Source organism: Aquarana catesbeiana, linkage group LG06 (assembly GCF_042186555.1).
Source record: "Aquarana catesbeiana isolate 2022-GZ linkage group LG06, ASM4218655v1, whole genome shotgun sequence".
Taxonomy (NCBI): domain Eukaryota; kingdom Metazoa; phylum Chordata; class Amphibia; order Anura; family Ranidae; genus Aquarana; species Aquarana catesbeiana.
In genome coordinates this window covers 325,725,077-325,745,934 of record NC_133329.1, presented here as the reverse complement: position 1 = coordinate 325,745,934, position 20,858 = coordinate 325,725,077, and the positions used below count along the sequence as shown (strand labels likewise).

The 20,858-nt window shown below is 40.4% G+C and overlaps 1 protein-coding gene across 4 annotated transcripts in view; it reads right to left on the bottom strand.

Moving 5' to 3' along the window:
• Positions 1 to 20,858, bottom strand: part of ZNF385B (zinc finger protein 385B) — an 849,407-nt gene that overhangs the window by 1,766 nt on the left and 826,783 nt on the right. The gene's annotated exons all lie outside the window — the stretch shown is intronic.

Here is a 20,858-nt window from a genome sequence, read left to right as displayed (position 1 = left end):
ACTTATGTTGATCATAGAATGTTTCTGATGGAGTGGGGAGTTTTCATGTGCGAATTAAAGATTAAAAAACACAAAAATTGCTATGCCTGGCCTTTAAAACATAAGTGAACCCTCAACTTATAAAAAACAACCCATTCAGGTTAAAATAAAAATGAAAGGTAAAACATTTGTGCATTTATATATATATATCTATATAGTGGGCAGGGGAAATTCGTGAGTGTGTGTTATACACCAAACTGCTGCCTCTGAGGGGAAGGAGGGACCGTGCGCCGCCGAAATAGACCGAGCCGAGTGTACTGTGTACTCGGTTAGGCTCGGCTCCGCTCGCAATCATGCCCAGTCCTGCCATTGGACCTGTGTTATGTCCATCATAGGAGACGGGCCAAGGGGCAGGACTGCGAGACGAGAGGAGCTGAGTACACAGGACATCCGGCTCTGTCTATCTCGGCAGCGGTAATTTAACAATCATGCTGCAGATGACACTTGGGCAAGGCTGCAGATGACATTTGGGCGGGGCTGCAAATGACACTTGGGCAAGGCTGCAGATGACACTTGGGCAAGGCTGCAAATGACACTTGGGCGGGGCTGCAAATGACACTTGGGCAAGGCTGCAGATGACACTTGGGCAAGGCTGCAGATGACACTTGGGCAAGGCTGCAGATGACACTTGGGCAAGGCTGCAGATGACACTTGGGGAGGGCTGCAAATGACACTTGGGAAAGGTTGCAAATGACACTTGGGCAAGGCTGCAGATGGACACTTGGGCAAGGATGCAGATGGACACTTGGGCAAGGATGCAGATGGACACTGATCATTCTGCAATGATAGGCAAGGCTGCAGATGGACACTGATCATTCTGCAATGATAGGCAAGGCTGCAGATGGACACTGATCATTCTGCAATGATGGGCAAGGCTGCAGATGGACACTCATAAGGCTGCATTGATGGGCATTTAAATGAAAGTTATTTTTCCTTAAACTTCACTCCTAAAAGTTTTTTTCATTAAAATTCCCTCCTAAACTTGGGGTGCGTTTTATATGCCGGTGCGTGTTATACTGTATGCTGATAAATACGGTAAGTATTGAACATGTCACCATTTTTCTAGGTAAATACATTTCTAAAGGTGGTATTGGAATTTTTACCACATGTTGGTAACAACCCATGCAATCCATACATACAAAGAAACCAAAAAAAATAAGTTCAGAAATGAAATCATGTGTAATAAAATAGAATGACACAGGGAAAAAGTATTGAACACACCAACTGAAATGTATTTAATACTTCAAACAAAATCCTTTGTTGGTAATGACAGCTTCAAGACGTCTCCCGTATGGAGAAACTAGTCACATGCATTGCTCAGGTGTGATTTTGGTCCATTCTTCCACACAAACAATTCTTGAAGGTTCCATGGGCCTCTTCTATGAACTCTGATCTTTAGTTCTTTCCATAGATTTTCTATTGGATTCAAGTCAGGTGATTGGCTAGGCCACTCTAGCAGTTTTATTTTCTTTCTTTGAAACCAATTGAGAGTTTCCATGGCTTTGTGTTTGGGATCATTGCCTTGCTGAAATGTCCACCCTCGTTTCATGTTCATCATCCTGGTAGATGGCAGCAGATTTTTATCAAGAATGTCTTGATACATTTTTCCATTCATCCTTCCTTCAATGAAATGAAGTTTGCCAGTACCGTATGCTGAAAAACAGCCCCACGCCATGATGTTCACACCTCCAAACTTAACTGTTGGTATGGGGGTGTTTATGGGTGATGTGCAGTGCCATTTGACCTCCAAACATGGTGCGTATTATGGCATCCAAAGAGTTCAATTTTGGTCTCATCTGACCAGACTATATTCTCCCAGTATTTCACAGGCTTGTCTAAATGTTGTGCAGCAAACTTTAAACAAGCTTCACCATGCTTTTTCTTCAGCAATGGAGTCTTGAGTGGTGAGCATTCATACAGGCTATGGCAGTTGAGTGCATTACTTATTGTTTTCTGTGAAACAATTGTACATGCTGATTCCATTTATAGGCCACCAGTTGAGACTGAACCAGCTGATATTAATTTGCACTGACTAGGGCAGGGTTGCTTTCCATCTGGTGTCTTGGCTTTCCATGCCTTTTTGCAGCACTTCCCTTTCTTCATGCATTCAATACTTTTTTTCCCTGTGTCATTCCATTTTATTACACATAACTTAATTTCTGAACGTATTTATTTTGGTTTCTTTGTATGTATGGATTGCATGGGTTGTTAACGACATGTGGTGAACATTTCATGTCAATAGCACCTTTAGAAATATTTACCTAGAAAAGGGGTGACATGTCCGATACTTATTTTACCCACTGTATATATATATTATACAGCGGGTTAGGAGGATTAGGGGTGTCAGAACAAGTATGATCATTGGAGGAGAGTAGGCTGAGTTCTCAGTACATCCAGAAAACTGACTACGCTGTGCTCTTATGCCAAGTGTGGTCAATTTTTTAGAAAGCGGAGGGACTGGCAGGAACACCAGGGATTTCACACAAAGGAAACAATACAAAGTGAACAGAATGCTTTTTCATAAAAGTACATGGCACAGTAGGCACATATCAGCAATATAAAATGTTACAAATTCTTTAAGTTCATGGTCAGGGGACATTAGCAGGCCTCTGAACCATGATTCAATAAGTACACAACTGATGCTACAACCATAAATTGCAAATTAAAGAGCTAAAGTAGAACCTTTTTTTCATTTTGGATAGAGTAAAGGAGGGTTTTACCCCTATTGGGTGTTTTTTTTTAATTTTTTATCTGTGTCCCATTGGGGAGATTTACCCCATGGCCAATACAGGAAGTGAGAAGAAATCCATCCAAAGTGATGGAATTCCTTGGTGTAACCAGGATCTCCAGAACTAGTGCCCCTATTGGAAGATTTATCCTCTATTCCTGTTATGATGACAACCCAAAAATTGGGCATTTCTTTCACTTTGACTCTCAGTGATTACAGTAAATGGGACAAACAGAGAGGATGAATCTGTCTCTATTCTATCCAAAATTGATAAAAAAAAAGTTTATTTATATTTTTATATTTTAGGGAGCTAGTACTTAAAGGGGTTGTAAACTTTTTTTTTTTTGTTTTTTTTTTAAAATAACAAACATATCATACTTACCTCCATTGTGCAGTTCGTTTTACTGGCCCCAATCGTTGTCTTCTGGGGTCCCTCAATGGCGCACGCAGCTCCTCCCTACATCAGAAAACCCCCTAGGAGAAGCGCTCTCCCTGGGGGTTACTGTGCGGGCTCCCAAGTCCAGGATTTGCGCCCATAGACACAGAATGCCGGACTCGGCCCCACCCCCCAGCGCCCATGTCATTGGATTTGATTTGCAGCAGCGGGAGCCAATGGCTGCGCTGCTATCAATCTATCCAATCAAGAGCCGAGACCCTGGCCAGAGAGGGTCTGCGTGTCTCCGGTTTGGAAACGAACGGGCTCAGGTAAGTAAAAGGAGGGGGGGGCTGGGCTGGGGGCCTGGTCAGTGACAGAAGTGTTTTCACCTTAATGCATAGGACGAGGGTTTACAACTACTTTAATTATGGTTGTCAAATGCTGGTCTAGAATAAAATGAATATATTATACAGTCTTCAGTGTGTTCTTTTCTTGAAAACATAAAGACAGAACATAAAAATAAATTAGTTTCCACATTTTTTTCATCACGTTTTAGGTACAAAATTAGCTGTCTGTGACCCATAGTCTAATAAAATGCTACGTGCAATCTAAATGTTGTTAAACTACAATATTTAATTACAGCTTTTAAATGAAGCAATTATTACTTGCTGAATATAACACTGAAAATGATTAACTTAATTAATGTTCACTGCATTTTTAGAAGTATATTTGTTCTTTTTTAATAATTTACAACTGAAGTGAACTAAACATTGTATATACAGCTTATATGAAATAACATGAAATGTGATTTGGTTAAAGCGGAGTTCAACCCAAAAGTACCACATTTGGCATGTCATTTTTTTGGGGGGGAGTGGGTACCTAGTTTTGACAGGTACTCATCTCCCACTTCTGCTCGGGCCGCCCCTAGGCGACTCCTCATCTCCCCCTCCCTTCCTGAAATCTTCAGGGACATGTCATAGGTCCCAGAAGATTGCCTGGCCATTCATGACTTGCAGCGCAACTCGCACCCAGCTGTGAAGCTACAAGCTGTCACAGCCGGGTGCCCATACTGGTTATACCAATGCCAGGGAGAGGCGGGAAAGAGAACCCAGGCTTTGGGCGGCCGCATCACTGGATCATGGAACTCTGCTTTAAAGAATAAGTGGCATTTTAACTGAAACCTATACTGAGATTATATGAGTTTTGCCAATACTGTCCTCCCCTCAGAAGGTATAGAAGCCAGAAATAGCCGGTCAAGAAGTATTTTTTAATGGATGTTGACAATGGCATCCAAGAAACTTCTCTTCATACAGGATTTGTTTGATAGTTTTAGGCAGATAAATTGCTTCCATATGCAACCTTCCAGTTTTCCCATTCCTGTCCTTTGAAATCCTGTAATAGAAGAGGCACTATACTTTCTGGTAGAGCATTTGTTGATATGCTGCTTCTTCTCTCCTTGGCAGCTGCTGCAAGCATTTGACCCGCCTAATGGATCCAATACCCATTTCCCCCACTGCACGTAGTGGCTGCTTCCATTGGCTCCATTGTCTTATAGTAGAATATGAGCCAGTGGGAGAAACCACAGAGTGTAGAGGGGAGCAGGCATTCCAAATACCCAAAAGTGTGGAATACTGGTGCTGGGCTGTGTTTGTAAAGGGTTAAATCAGCATTTCTCAACTGGGGTACAATGGCACTCTGAGGTGCTGTATGGGCTTGTCAGGGGTGCCGAACAGCGCCAAGTCTTTCCATGGTGGAGGCAGGCCAGCCACCAGCACCATGGAAATGCAGGACACTAATTGAGGGCTGGTGGTATTCATGGCTGCCCCAGCATTCAGTAGGGGATGGAAATCTGCCTATCTACACTTGCTTTACTTCCACCCACTGGCTCCTCATTGGTTAGAATCAGTCACATGAGATGACCTCAGATGTCCCCTTTTGCAGCTACATTTAATACATGTTTCTTTACAACAAGAAACCACAGACCCCGGTGAGGGAGTTGATATAAAAAAATAAAATCAGTAGTGAAAGAAGATTTCTGGAATCTATCTTTTCAAGGGTCACTAGTTCCTGAGCTTTTTCCTTCAGCTGTTTCCACCAAGGCAGCCCTGACTTCCTCAAACTGGTCATAAGAGGGTTGAGTAATGCTTCCATCTGTGGTGCTTTGGTGATACAGCCTAAATTATATGCGATGGGTCCGATTCATTTTTTTTTTTCAGTTTAACTCCAAAGGGTTCTTTTTTGATGATTCATTGTTCATGTTGTATGCTGGACTATAAAAACCTAGGCCATTCTGGAAGCTGTGTGCTCAGCCTGACAGCTGCCTATCACACTGCTAGGAATTACAAGGCATGATACAGGGTGACTCAGTAGTGATTGCTCACTGCTCTCAGATCATCTTTTAAGAACTCAGTCCTCCAAATGATGCGAATCACTGTTTGTTAATTTCACACACCTCAAGGATCTGCCACTTTCATGATATAGCGTTGATTAAAATAACCTCACCTAGCAAACAGCAGAAATGAATGGGACCTTGAATTTAATTATGGCTTCTTTCTGACCTGTCTGAAAAGGTGCTGAAGTAGGAAGATGGGCCCTTTTCTTCTATAATTGCGGAGGGTTTATGCGGTTCTTCTATCTGTTGCCCTCTGCCATAACCTGCCATTACTGAGCATGTTAATATATGATGATGTGATAAAGCCAGGATTCAGAGTTCACACTAGACTAAATGTTCTAACAAACAGACACAGCTGAGCACTCCTAAGGTCAGGATATATAATCAAATATGCCAGTCCTGTATAGTTGCTTTCAAAGAGTACCGCAGGAAAGTGAAAGCCAAAGACGTGGCTAGTGTTTATCATAAGACATTATTTTTCCAATGTGTGACAGCATACAAAGGGAAGGATCTGTTATCAAAAGTTTAGGAACTTCAAATGTGGCCCCTGACCCTGTTATAGGCTAGAATTTTTTTTTATTTAAATAGTCAAACATGGTTATAAAATGGAAAGAAAAGGTGCAATCAGTCCTTGACTCGATCCCTAGCAAATACCAGAATGGTCCTTTGACTTTACCAACTGTCTCTCCCCTTCTGACCTTATTCCTATAATCTACACTCATTAAAATTCTCGTCTCTTATCATTCCAGCCCACCTGGTCATGTGCCCTTTTACCTAGCTCAGCTCAGAGTGTTTGAGGGTACATTAGATCCTGTGTGCTATTAGCGCCACATACCATGCAGTACATAAATAGCTTGTTCTTGGTCAGCAATACGGATGATGCCAATGGGCAAGAAGAGCCACAGTCGCCACTCCAGGCACTCACTCACCAACTACTTGCTCAGCACTAAGAAATCACTGGCAAAGATGACCCAAAATGGTGCCGGCTCCCCTGCGGCCTCATGCAGCTCCACGCCTGAACACACTCCATCACATCATCCAAGAGAATGTGAGTACAATCCACTGCTATCTAAAGCAGATTTAGACACCAGCCTGTGTGCGATATATGAAAAGCTGGTAGATGAGATACAGCTTAAACTGCATAAATCCACAAATGCTCTCCCCCAGGAGATTGCAACTATAGGGGGTCGCACTGACATTCTTGAGACAAAACATGATGAACTATCTCTGGCTCACAATTATCTCGGGAAAGACTATAAAATGCCGGCAGATAACTTCTCATTCATGCAGGCCCAGGTTGAAAATTTAGATGATAGAAATCGCCGTAACAATATAAGGGTACGTGAAATCCCTGAGTCTGTTACTGATCCCATACCAGCTATCTCTAAACTCCTCGACAACCTTCCTGATAAACCAATGTTCTGCCTTTACTTGCGACAGGATCCATAGGGCGCTTCACCCAAAACCAACACCTGATAAACCATCTCGCAATGTAATCGTGCATGAAAGATTTTCTTACCAAAGAAGATATCATGCGTGCATCCAGGAATACATCCAACATAGAATTAGATGGCATCAGGGTTCAAATATACCCAGACATATCTCCTGCTACACTAGACATGGGACGCAGAATGAAGGAAGTTACTTCTATACTGTAGGCAGCAAGAATTAAATATCGCTGGGGCTTCTCATTCAAGCGCTCTGTGATGCATAATGGCTCTACATACACAGTATACAACATAATAGAAGGAGACGAATGTCTGGTCAAGCTAGGTCTGCTAGACCTAGCTTTCCGGCATTCCGGCATCAAATTGACCTCCTACTACCCCAAGATCATCTCCCATTTGGTCCACTCCATCATCACATCGCAATCAAAGAGACCAAAGAAGATGGCGTCAATCCTTCCAGGATCAAGCAACATAATCATTCCCAAGTTTACTAGTTATTTGTTCATCCTCTCAATTCGTTTGGCATTCTACCAGTTTTTTAAGTTGTAATCTACACCAACAGATGGCAAGTAGTGATCTTGACAGGTTGACTTTCTACCTTCCTTCTATAAGGCAAGTATGCCTTAACAAGTGAGAAATCTTTTAAAAACTTAGATCACTTAAATATATATATATATATATATATATATATATATATATATATATATATATATATATATATACCTTTAATTATCTTCCCAAGACTACAGTGACAAAGACAATGAGGTCGCTTTGACTTTTTCTTGTCATCCAATCACCTACTATGGATTAAGTCCTGACTATGACCCCATACTTTTGATTTTAGCCCTACACACGACTTTTGTTTTTACATTGAAATATTTGGGGTCATCTTGCAGTCAATATATGTAAACTAGTGCCATATACATACCACAAATACCGTCATTGATTACTTGGAAGTAAATACTTGGAAGTACATGAGGACCATCTTTAAAGAATCTTAGGTTTTCAATATTGTTCAGTTTCTGCTTTGTTATTGATTTCTAAAAAATTTAAAAATACCTTAGTTCTTCGAGTAGAGTTCAGATATTCTTTATAAACATGCACATTTAAATCTTAATAATTCTACTTGTGCTTGGCACATCCGCCGTCGCTGGTTTGTCCTCCTATTTACTCTCGCAGCCTGGTGCTGCATCCTCATACATTGGGATGGTGCACCGGACCCCATTGTCCTCTTGTTCACTATGCATGGTCAAGTCACATGACATCACTTGACCCCCTAGTTTTTCATTTTTATTATTTTTGTGCCCTTATGGCATGATTTATATATAAATTGCTCATTGGAAGACCCAAGTCATCATCTCACTCATATCTACCCATAACGAATGTTATGTACTATTCATTTATACATTGTTTACTGATACTACTTTTCATACTACAAAATGTATGTGATTTTTATTGTGGTGGAACTGTCTGTACATCCTATACTATATTGAACAATCAAGTTCTGATTTTTATACCCATTGGTTAACCCCATAGATATATACTAAATTTAGCTTGTATTTCCCCCTTATCAATGGGTCTTAGAATATTTTCACACAATGTTCAAGGATTTAATTCCCCACACAAACGTAAAGAAGCATTCCGGCATTACAAAAGATTGGGTGCAGACATAATTCTTTTACAAGAAACTCACTTTTTATCTGCAAATCACCCACAGTATTTTGATAAAACTTACAGCCAGTTCCATTATACTACTTTTGCTACCAAATCCCGTGGTGTAGCCACCTTTATTCGCAACTCTATAATTTTTGACATTCAAAATATCTATAAAGATGTGGACAGCTGGTTCATAATTTTAAAGGGGACTATAAACAGTTGCTCACTGACAATCGCCTCAGTGTACGCCCCAAATTACTCACAATCCTCATTTTTTATAAGGTTCTTTGAAACCCTAGACTGCTACAACTCCCCACACATAATATTGGGAGGTGATCTCAACTTGTTTGCACACCCAGTTCTTGACAGAAGCAGAGTGTCAAGAGCCTTTTCTAAACCAATGAATTACTCTCTTAAATTTCAATTGATAGACTCTTGGAGAGCCCATAACAATGGGGTGAAGGCATATATTTATTACTCTCACCCTTACGACTGTTACGCTCCGTTGGACTACATATTCAGTACTCCAATACTACTAGCCAACTCCTCCAAGGTACACATTTACTCATGCCCATGGTCTGACCACAATATAGTTTCTTTTGATACCTCTCATATTGGTTTAGCCGCTACCCCGTTTAATTGGTGCTTGAATGACTCTCTTTTAACAGATCCCTCCAACCTTCAACAGATAACTACGCACATTGAAGAATATTTCACTAACAATACAACTGATGATATACTCCCCACCTCACTTTGGTTGGCACACAAAGCTGTATTGAGAGGTCACTTAATTAGCATAGCACCAGCCAAAAACAAGAGCAGACTTACTGATATTAAATGCCTCACAAGAGACCTTGACAATCTTTACAACAAACTAAATCAATCACCCTTCCATGATCTAACCCAGCAAATACAAACTAAGCGTCAAGCACTAGACACAATCTTATCAGCTGACACTGAAAAATCTTTTGGATTCTCCAAAAGCCAAATTTATGTTACATGGCAATTCCACTTCTGCCATGTTCGCAAGGAAACTAAATCAAGAACATAAACCACCCCATGTTTATAAATTACGTGATCAAATAGGTAACTTGGTTACTCATCCTCACGAGGTTCTAGAAATATTTTCAACTTTCTATAAAAACCTCTTCTCTAGACCAACTCTTTTCAACTTCCAACTCTTTCCAGTCAACAAATTGCCTCCCTTAAAGATCCTTGTACAGACCTAGAAAAAATAAATATAATTAAATCTCTCAAAACATCCACTGCCCCAGGCCCTGATGGTTTCACTACTTATTATTACAAAAAATGTGCATCCCTATTAGTACCCAAATTAACCAAATTATTCAACCATACCTTACAAGATAACCACTTCCCTGAGGAAATGCTCTTGGCTATTCAATCCCTACTACCAAAACCACTTAAAGACCATACCCGCCCACAAAAATTTTTGCCCCCCTTTTCGTTCTTAATAATGATTTAAACATTTTTGGTAGACTGTTGGCAGATAGACTAGCAGCAGTTGTCACGACCTTGATTCATACAGACCATGGCTTCATCCCAGGCAGACAAATAGTAGACAATATCAGGTTGGTCACAAACATCATTCAGGATGCTAAACTTCACTCTCGCCCAGTTTGTCTACTTAGCCTTGACATCCACAAGGCCTTTGACAGTGTGAACTGGTCTTATCTCAGTCATTTACTCCCCAAATTTGGCATCTCAGATACATTTATACATGGCTTTAACACCCTTTATCATTCCCCCCAAACAATAATTAAACTTCCAGGCAATAACTCTGAATTGTTCCCTTTAAGTAGAGGCACTAGACAGGGTTGCCCTCTATTCCTACTTTTATTCGTGCTAGCGATTGAGACCCTTGCACATGCAATAAGAAATAATATAAATATTAAAGGATATACCAAAGGCCCTAGGGAATTCAAATTGATATATAAAAATGTGCCGCGCTACTCCTAACCAACAATCAATACAACCTAAGCTGTAAAATAATCTGGATAATATGTGTAACATAAAACAGTGAATTACAAAATAATCCAATCATAATATAAAGTGCTCGTAAATTAATAATCCAGTCATAATGTAAAGTGCTTGTGCTCCGTGAATCACACACAGTCCATAATGATATAAATATAATCAACACAGTCCATATAAAGTGATAAGGTGTCTTCATGCAATGTGCACTCCTCCCCCTTCAGTTGTACCCTCACCTTAAGGGCTTAGAAAATAAGCCAAAAGATGTTTTCAGCAGATATCCTGGACCATCCTTCTATCTCCTATAAGTATACTGGCTACTGTGTGCTGGTACTCCTCCCTGGTCACCTCCTGCTCCTGATAATAGCCTAGCTTTAAGAGGATACCAGTTTTCTCCTGGTCACTTCCAATAAGCCTCCTCGCATATGCCACATAGGAAGAATGATAGAGGCATACAATAGTGTGATACCGTCTAAAAAATGTTTAATCTTAAAAAACTCAAAGTTCATACAACTCACATTTACATAGTAACAGAATTCTTCTAAAGTGCTGTAATGCTGTGGTGGTGAGGGGGGGATAGGGTCACCTGAATCCCGGATCTGCAGCCCCGTTTCTCAGCGTTCAATCTATCCTCTGCCTCCTCTCCAGATCACTTCCTGCTTCCCACACGTCAGACAATCAGGCGCCTCCTACCGGTTTCATCACAAATCTCATGACTTCCTCTGGGATTACTCTAGTAATCCCATTTGCATTATACTGAGTTTATATTATTGATCATCCAAATAAAAACTTTTGTAAACAAAAATGCTTAATATTCCCATTTAAGTGCTGGCCTTGATGATCAGGACCATGCTTAAAATATAAGTTCACATTTAAAAAATATGCATTTATTATTTCTTTTGTTAGCAACCTGTAAAGCATTGCACCCATGATCAGCAGATGCAAAAAGGTTGATTTACTAACGGCAAACAGACTGTGCACTTTGCAAAGTGCAGTTGCACTCTGCAAGTGCAGTTGCTCTAGAGCTTAGTAAATGGGCAGAAGCTCTGCTGACTTCCATCATCCAATCGCGTGCTAGCAAAAATACTGTGTTTCACATTTTCCTTGCACATGATTCTTTGCAAAGTGAAGCTTTACCTCATTTACTAAGCTCTGGAGCAACTGCTCTTGCAAAGTGCACAGTCTTATTTGCCTTTAATAAATCAACCCCAAAGTGTGCAAGTGTACTAAGTATGCAAGTGAAAGAATTGATGCTAGTTTGAAGCCAAAGGGTAGTCACACCAAATATTGATTTTGATTTAGATTTTTCTTCAGTTTGCTCACTTTGCATTTTGTCCATTGATCAAAATAAACAAATAAAATATATATTTTTGAATGCATTCTTACTTTACAGCATTTCTTCACACTTGCCTAAAACTTTTGCACAATACTGTATATATCTAAATAAGACCTGAAAAGACATACGGTAAAACCTTGGTTTGAGAGTAACTTGGTTTGAGAGCGTTTTGCAAGACAAGCAAAATTTGTTCATAAATTTTGACTTGATATACAAGCGATGTCTTGATATACAAGTAGCGTCATATCACAATTGAGTACATGTGGCAATATGGTTACATTCAATGAAGGTATAACATTTAGCAACTCACATGGTTGATGATTAAAACAGGCACATCTAAGTATGCAGGCATCTGGGGTAAAGCTGTCCACATAGGCCATCCTCCTCACCACCATCAACGTCATCCAATCCACGCTGCGCTCCACAAGCTCTTCAAGCCTCACTTTTCTACTGCAGGGTAGTCTTCCCGGTCACGATTGCAGATTGACAGCGGTGAGAGCCGGCGGTGTGGACAGCTTTACCCCGGGTGCCTGCATACTTAGATGTGCCAGTTTTAATCATCAACCATGTGAGTTGCTAAATGTTGTACCTTTATTAAATGTAACCATAGTGCTACACTTAAAGGCGCCTCTCTTCTCTCTTATATTCTGTAACTCCTGCTGAATTTTGCTTCTAATCCCCTTGTGGAGGCTGCCATTTGTAAATGGACATTTTATGGTTACACAACCTTGCTATGACCTTTTTATATAGACTCTTTTTATATAGGCTATAAACTGAACGACCTATGAATAAATGGTTGTGGAACGAATCATCTGAGTTTCCATTATTTCTTATGGGGAAATTCGCTTTGATAAACAAGTGCTTTGGATTACAAGCATGTTTCCGGAACGAATTATGCTCTCAATCCAAGGTTTTACTGTATACATTACCTTGCCTTTGAAGTATAATGAAAACCAAAGTTTGAAAAGATCAAGATCAAGTCAAGTTTTCATTGTTCCCTGTGTCCCCACTGGAGAGATGTAGCCTTTTTGACTTGGTAAGCTTTCTCGCTGGGACAGAAAGTGACAATTTTCCAGCTGTCACCAGAACAAGAAGGGAGAGAAAGTTTTCCAGTGGGGACATCTGTGCGGGTGACAACTGTCTAAAAGAGGATTTCCCCTGACTTTGGGTAAGGATAGGAAGTAAATGAAAATCTCTCCAACAGGGCACAGACAAAAAAGAAAAAAAAAATGATAGGATCCAAAACTAAAAAAAGGTTGGTCTTTGCCTGCACTTTAAAGCAGGCATGATCATTTTGAACAGAGGTCTTGGTGGTGTAAGTCATATTTACTTTTTAGAAAAACGTATATTTGTCCATGACCAATGTAGATGTGAAAAACATTTTTCTCTGTGGAATGAATGAGGCCATCAACAAGTGAGAAGCATTAGCGAAAGAGTTCATGACCAGAATGAATTGTATGTAAGCGTAATATTCTCCCTCCTCAAGCAGTGAACTGCCAGGCTAAAACTGAATGTACATTGCAAACGACAGAGGTGCTTGCACTTGAGAAGTGCAGTCTTTCCGTGCTTTTAAAGACCTTTACTTTATTCCTAAATTGCAGAAGCTCTTTCAGCATGCCCTCCTATATTATAAGGCTGATTGCATCTTTTTTTCATTTTCTTTTAGAACAAGGTTCGGTGCAGCGGGTTGCTGATTGGAGCACTTGACCCCTGCCGAGAGCATGGAGGAGTGGCTATTATATATTCCTTTGCTGTAGCTGCACAATATAGAACATATTTTTGCTCCCAAATGCAGTGGAAAGTCTATCAAGAGTATGTCTTAAACAAATTGCAGGCCAGTATGAAACGCATTAGTTAATGTATTTTCAATTTAGGTAAGAGCACCTTAAGTAACATTTTACACAATACAATCAGATAAGTAATATCAACTCCATCATATATAAAAGTACAGCATCTGCCTATTAACGTTACTGAGTACCACTGCTCCAACTACCATCACTGCTAGACCAGAAATACTGCTCTGCTAGTTTAAAAAAGTGTACTTAAAGGGAAATTCCAACTTTGTAAAGATTGCATAGAGTCAGACTAGAATACAAAGGGCCACATAACAAATGATAAAGGGCCACCACAGGGCCAAATAATGCAGGTGTAGAAACACTGGGGTTGATTTACTAAAAGCAAATAGGCTGCTCACTTTGCAAGGGAAGTTGCACTTTGCAAAGCACTTTACCCCAGAGCTAAGTAACTCAGATAAAAATGGTTCATAACACAAAAGGTTTTTTCCTGTAAAAAAACCTTCTAATACTTGTCAAGCCCCCTCCATTCCTTAAATACTTACCTGAGTCCTCTCACGATCCAGCTCTGTGGCCATCTGCCCCGCTCTTCTTCTCTTCCCCTTCTCATAGGAGACTCTGAGAGCAGTGGGAGCCTTTGGCTATTGCTGCTGTCAGTCACACAGCCTGGCTCAGAAGAACGCCTGCACGGGTGCCTCACACGACTTGCTAAGAGGACACTCGGAAGCCAGGAGGAGTGGACAGCGCCGGGGGGGGGGGGGGGGGAGGTAAGACAGCGCTCTATGCAATATCCTTGCATAGAGCAGGTATAGTTAGTATAGCTTCTTTTTATTTTAATACATTTTATTGCACTTTATCCTATGTGGTGGAGTGATCTTTCTGGGCGTTTTCCTGGATATTCTCACACTCTATTTTCAGCTGATATTCCAACATATGTATGGACCGTTTTTTTTTTTATTGTGTACCAACTATTTGCAACCACCTTTTTTCACTTATCCAAAGGACTGGTTTTGAATTACTCTCTTTTTGAGGACTTTTTGGAATACTTTGCAATTAGCACTGTATATGCATAATAGCGTATGTGCATACACTTTTTTGAAGTGATTTTGCCACTAGATGAATTTCTCACTGTAATGCACAGCACTTTTATTACTTTTGTACTTGAATGCACTTTGCACTTTATTATATACTGTATAATTTGTAGCGCTGCACTTTTTTTCTATACATTTTCTGTTTTGCTGCCTGGCTGCATCCATGCCAGGCTATCCAAAGCAAAGCTTGGTATTTTTACGTTTCCCTTAAGCCACTGTAGATTTTTTTTCATTAGGTTGTGTCAGAATTCTTGTTATAAATATTACACCTGTCACCCAATCCCTAATGGTTGTGGTTGAATAGGTTGGGCTGTAAAGCTGTTAAATCTTACAGGCACTCTGTTGGCACCCAACTGAAATCAAAGCTGCTTGGAAAAGTAGTCTTTTAATACCTGTCTGTTGATGTTGCTTATTATTTCTTTTTGGAAGAATCTTCCTGTCTGAAGATTGTTCTGCACAATTTGGTGTGTGTCAGATTCCTGATCCCCCACTAAGATCTGTGGTTCCATTTGCCAACCCCTAAAACACTACAGGACACAGTAGGGATGTGGGAGCTGGTGCATGGAATTACTGTGCATGGTGGTAGACCAGGCATTTGACACACCAGGAAGTGTTGGATGCAGAAAATTCTTCAAGCAGTGTATCTCTTCAATGAAGGGATGATTTCTGGCACAGGAAGCAGGACAATCAGTTATTAAAAGCCTTCTTTTCTGTGCAGTTTTTTTTTTTAATTTCAGCTAAGTGATGACAGTTGCTTGAAAGTAACAGATCACCTTTGTTTAAAGATCTCACTGGCCCACTTCCTAGCCTCTTTAGTACTTTTATCTGTGACTGCCTGCCTCTGTGCAATAAAGTACCATAGACTTCAATGTCCTGTACTAATACTGCAGGAACAATGGCCCAATCAAGTCTATGGGACATAGGCTGTGCAGGCGCAGTCAGCCTGGTACTTTTACCAACTGGGCTGCAGATGGCGCAGAAAGCAGTAGCCATTAGAGGAAGTAAGGACTTGTTTGCAGTGGGTAATGGTGACACAGATGAATGTATCAAGGTGGTTAGGGAAGGGTGGAGATTTTAAACAAAGGTTAAATTTTACATTTTTAGCGCCTTTTATTATAAAGTTATTAATTCTCAACGATCCTCAAAGATCACAGCAAAAAGTGTATGTGTAGTTCCGCAACAGCTGGAGGGCCGTAGTTTGGAGGTCCCTGCCTTAACAGAACACAGTGCCTAAGTTCTGAAAATTCATTTCCTCACATTGCTAACAGATACAGAGATGAATGATGGCTTGTTTTAGAATGCCTTACCTACTTGCTCAGAATGTGTAATGTACTGTAAACATTTTAGCGTTCATGATCTGGGCACTGTTTCACTGCTCTTTTAAATGCTTTCTAGCTGCAGCAGTCAAATGTCAACAAAGTAAAGCGGAACTTCACCCAAAAGGGGAAGTTCTGCTCTTCCTCCTACACCCCCTCTCCTTAACATTTGGGACATCGTATTTTTGGAGGGACCGGGTACCTGGGCCACTTCCGGTCAGATTGCCGCAGAAAGCTGCAGGGCCAATTAAATAGCGCAGCACAATTTGCACATGCACAGTAAGCAGCTGGCTGTGAAGCCACAAGCAGTCACAGCTGGTTGCCCACATTTAGCAAATCGGCACCAGGGTTTGAAGCCCGGTGAAGAAACCAGTCGGGTAAGGACATTGCTGGATCCCGGGAAGGTGAGTGTCTTATTATTAAAAGTCAGCAGCTAAAGTTTTTGTAGCTGCTGACTTTTAATTTTTGAACATTAGACTGGACAACTGCTTTAACTTATTTTCAGAATCCTTTTAAATTTGCTTCTCTTTTCAAATCCTCCCTCCAAAAGTACACCTGATATAACTAACCAAACCAAGAGTAGAGTGAAAATGGGGTTTAAATACAGACACATAGAATGACCCACATGCTATATGTGGTCACAAATGAGGGGAAGGCGAAAGTGTTCAGAATGCTAGCTGTTTTGCTACATAGGAGGATTGAAGAAGAGAGGCAGCACTGGTGTCAAAGAGAGCCTACATTTCAGAGAACTCCATACTAGTGGACAAAGAACATCTAACCACTGTATGTGATAAAGACTTTTCAACTGTCCATATGTGTATGCAAAAAATTATGACTATTTGAGAAAAGCATGATTATTCTTGGACAAAAAAAAACAAAAAAACCTGGAACCTTTAGCTTTGGAATGTTACATTTGCCAAACTGTGAACAGGTTTAAGAGATCCCATTTTCAGTGGGATACGGTGGTCAACAAGGCATAACACAACTAAGCAGTAAGCAACTGTTGCATACTTAATAATCAGCTTTGGCTGTCCCATGTACAAAAAATAAGGTTGTAAAAATGTTAATCTACAGTATATAGGCAAGGTTATTAATACTATGCTGATCTCTATCATGATTACACTACTATTAGCCTACTATTCCGTTATCAGTCACGGAACATATTTTTGCTTTCGTGAAATATTTTGCTATTGGGAAGGGCGCAGATTTAATTAATAGTCTTTTACTGCCCATAGAAAAATATAACCTTGTCAGAAAAATGTCACCGTTTTTATTTTAATTACTTCAGTTCATAGGGGGTTGTGGGCTCTGCAGGCCAGCTCAGCCTTTCCTTTGTACAAATTCAGAAAAATCCATGCATCTATATGTACTCCTGAGCTACAGTATGTGAGTTTAGAACTGAAGTTTTTTCAAATATTTAATTAAAGGAAGCAGATTTAACCACTGCAATTTCACGACAAGTCCCTAAGAGTAATACAAATCTGATTTGTGCTGCTCAGTTTGAAGTCACAGTACAGCAAAGCTATAATGGTTTTAGTCTGTGTTATTTTAATGTTTTTAAGTTTAGTCATTTAAACTATTTGAGTTCTCTATTTTCCTTATTTACCGTATATAAAATCTTTATTGTTTTAACAAACATATGATACTACCATGACATAGGATCTGCAGAGCACTTTGGGTTATCTAAACAGACAAAATGACAGTAGGTGTACACTTTCAGACTCTTCATCTCTACAGGACTCACTATCCTATCTAGATAAAACTTTCCCATCAAAATATTAAATAGACATATTCCAAAAAAAAGAAGAAGGTCAGTACTTTCAGTCCTTTATGTCATGACCACTTGCATAGAGCTACTTTTGTGGTTTTAAATGAACTAAATCAAATGAAATTTATTAGGATAAAGGCAAACTCTAATGGCTTTTGGCAATTTTGTTTTTACACATTATACAACAGTGTGAATTGTAGTTTGATAACGTCTTGTAACAATTAATGTTTGATAAAATCTTGTAACTAAAAAACAAAATAATTCTAAGCCCGGGTTCACACCTATGCGAATTAGATGTGCGTTTCCGCACATCTAATTCGCATAGCAGGAGAATGTGACTGGCTCCCTATGGAGCCGGTTCACATATCTCCGGGGCGGCTGCGGTGCGCACTGCACAAAAACGCTGTGCGTCTTTGGCTGCGTTTCAGGGCCGAATTCAGGCATAGAATTGGCCCTGATTCGTCCCTGAAACGGTGAACAGGGACGCACAGCGCTCCTGTGCGGTCCGCAGCGAATTATGGTGTGAACCCGGGCTAAAGGAAAAATTTGCGCTAGGTGTACAAAGTAAGAGGGGATGTGAGGGTGGAAACGTGACGGCAATTGCTGCTAGTGCCTCTTCACGTATGCACCCCCATTATTTGAAAAATGGGACTATTGCGGTACTAGATAATGACATTGCAGTTACACAGTTCTAAAAAAATATATATAAATTTTAATAATTGAAAATATCAGATTACAAAAAAGATAATTACATACAATCATAAAAACAAATACCACACTGAATACAGCGAGTGGAGCCCGTAAAGTTTTTACGGGGGGATGTGTGTGGAGTTTTTTATCTCGACCGGTTTCGCGGCTGCAACTGCTTCTTCAGGAGAAACAAATCTATAAAGTAATTTAGAATAACTTAGCTGAATACATACATATATGGTTACATACATAAACAATGCCTGAGCGTCTGGTTTTGTATACCTCTACAAAACCAGACGCTCAGGCATTGGATGACCGTCTGCAGTCACTTATTTATCACTTCCGGACGAGATCCATTCACTGAAAGGACAACATCCAAAGTGGAGGTTTTCATGCCTTTTATTAAGGGCTGTCTGGTAAGCCTTTAATCTTTCTATGGTGACGGGTGACTATTGCGGTGGAAGTCATGGATTCATCTATACAGCAAATTCACTAATTTGTACTTATGGACACTATATGATTTATGAATACAAAGCACGTTAATATTTAGTGTGATAGAGGTTTGCGGTGGGGATAGCCGCGCATCTATTTTCACAGGAATTTTTTCAACACCCCAGCTTGTCATTATATTGGAATATGTATGGACAATATGTATGATTTTGATTTATTTTACCACTAGTGAATCACTGTGCACTGCGGTTTCCTCTTTTTTAATGTTTGTTGTATATCCAGCGCTACACTTTCCTTTATATATAATATCTTGTAACTATTTGCATAAAGTCTTAATTTTATTTTAAAAAAAGTAATAATTACAGGGCACCCTAATGTCAGAAAGCATGCTAGGCTTTCTAAAAAAAAAAATCAGCACTACCTTTAAGTTTTCAGTTAATCCAGTTAAAACTAAACTTCATTTTAGATGTTTAAAAAACACAAATGAACACAGTTACATATTAATTAAAAAAAAAAAAACTTTATATACAGTATGTTACGTATTTATACTTTAGGCCCCTTTCACACTGGGGCAGTGTGGGGGCGTTGGCGGCAAAACGGCGCTATTTTTAGTACCACTTTACCGTCATTTTAGCGGCGGTATTCGGGCAGGAGCGGTTTAGGAGCGGTGAATACACTGCTCCTTCACCGCTCCAAAGATGCTGTTTGCAGGAGTTTTTTTTCTCTCCTGCCAGAGCACCGCTCCAGTGTGAAAGCCCTCGGGGCTTTCACACTGGATAAACAGCAGTGGCAGTTTCAGGTCGGTTTGGAGGCGCTATTTTCAGCACAATAGCGCCTGCAAACCACCCCAGTGTAAAAGGGGCCTTTGTCTATCTTGATATCAGAATCCAGAAGGTAATTGCTAGGAGCCAATTAGGTGTCTATGTGCCCTACAAAGTGCTGTCAGCCTAACACAGGGAACATGCTTACAGGAAGAAAGGAGCGAGCACAGGGATTGTCCTTGCATTGTCCAGTCAGCAGTCTAAGGGGAAGAAATTGGCTAATGCCGTGTACACACGACCGGACTTTTCGTCCGAATTGGTCCGACGGAACAAATCCATCGGTCAATTGTGTGGGCTTCATCTGACCTTTTCTGTCGAAAAATTTGTCGGACTTTAGAAATAGAATATGTTTCAAATCTTTCCGACGGACTTGAGTCCGATCGAAAAATCAGTTCGTCTGTATGCTAGTCCGACGGACAAAAAAGGACGCAAGGGCAGCTATTGGCTACTGGCTATGAACTTCCTTATTCTAGTCCGGTCGTACGTCACCACGTTCGAAACGATCGGACTTTGGTGTGATCATATGTAGGCAAGTCCGTTTCATTAGAACTCGGTCGGAACTCTGTCGAAAAGTCCTTCGGAGTTCAGTCCGACGAAAAGTCCAGTCATGTGTACACGGCATAAGGGTGCAAAAATTCATCAAACTTTTTTCACTATAGTCCTCCTTCAGATAAGGTCAGTATTATCACCATGATTTTCAAAGATGAACATGTGGGCAGCACAGTAGCTTCTGCCTAGCAGCACGCAGATCGGTGGTTTGAATCCCAACCACGGCACTACCTACCTGGGGTTTGCATTTTCTCCTTGTGTCTGCATGGGTTTCCTACCTCACTCCAAAGACATGCTGGTTAATTGTCTCCTGTCTGAATTGGCCCTAGTATATGTATGTATGTATGTATGAATGAATGTGACTTAGGAACTTTAGATTGTAAGCTCCTTGAGGTCAGGGACTGATATGAATG